This window comes from Emiliania huxleyi (assembly GCF_000372725.1).
Source record: "Emiliania huxleyi CCMP1516 unplaced genomic scaffold EMIHUscaffold_10, whole genome shotgun sequence".
Classification (NCBI taxonomy): domain Eukaryota; phylum Haptophyta; order Isochrysidales; family Noelaerhabdaceae; genus Emiliania; species Emiliania huxleyi.
The window spans coordinates 898177-899446 of NW_005202427.1; positions in this window are offsets into that span (position 1 = coordinate 898177).

Below are 1270 nucleotides of genomic sequence, written 5' to 3' on the forward strand. Positions count from 1 at the left end.
CCCCAACCCTCTCGCCCCTCGCCGCTCAACCCTTCGACCCCTTCGCCCTCTCGCCCTTGATCACCCCCCAAACCCCTCGCCCCTCGCCCCTCACCCCCTCGCGCCCTCGCCCTCTCGGGCCTGATCACCCCCCAACCCCCCTCGCCCCTCGCCCCTCATCACCCCCCAACCCCCTCGCCCCTCGCCCCTCACCCCCTCGACCCCTCGCCCTCTCGCCCCTGATCACCCCCCAACCCCCCTCGCCCCTCGCCCCTCACCCCCTCGCCCCCTCGCCCTCTCGCCCCTGATCACCCCCCAACCCCCTCGCCCCTCGCCCCTCACCCCCTCGCCCCCTCGCCCTCTCGCCCCTCGCCCCTCACCCCCTCGCCCCCTCGCCCTCTCGCCCCTCGCCCCTCACCCCCTCGCCCCTGTGCAGGTCGAGCAGGCCACCATGACGCAGCTCAACTTCGAGGCGCGACTACACAACACAACACAACACAACACCACACCACTCACCACACACCACACACCACACCACACCATTTACCACACCACTCACCACACCACACCACACCACACCCGAGCACACGCCACACGCACGCACGCAAGCACGCACGCACGCACACACACACACACACACACACACCTCACCACGCACACACACGGCGCGACGAGGCGTCTCCACATTGTCCACCCCTGCTTTGGACCTCTTCCCCTTACCCCCCCTTCTCTCTTCCTTCAGGGCCTTTCCCTCGAGCTCACCACGATCGACGCCAGCGGCTACTCCCTGGACCTGGGCGAGAGCCCCCCCCCCCCTGCGCAGCAGGACCATGGCCGCCCTCTTCACGCAAAAGCACAACCCCGGACCCAAGACGCACAAGCACAGAGAGTCGAGAAGGGAGAGAGACAGCGACGGCAGTCCGAAGTCAGCACTGGTCCCCAGGAAGGCGAATGCGAGGACGGCCTCTGTGCACAACAGCACAGCCCCAGGCCCGACATCGCACGACAGCACAGTGGCAGTCCGGGAAGGCGACACACCGGGTCACAGGGACGGCGATCTCAAGCCTTATCGCGCGCGCCAGACGCCACCCTCCTCACGCGGCTCGAGCTGTGAACAGCGTCTCTTCACACCCGCAGCTGTGAACAGACGCCGCCCTCCTCACGCGGCGAGCTGTGAACACGAGCTGTGAACAGGCGAGGCGCCTGCGCAGCAGCAGACCTGGTCTGCCTCGATCCTCTTCCCCCGCCGCTGCTTCGCGGCAGCCGAGGTGGATCCATACCCCCCCCCCCC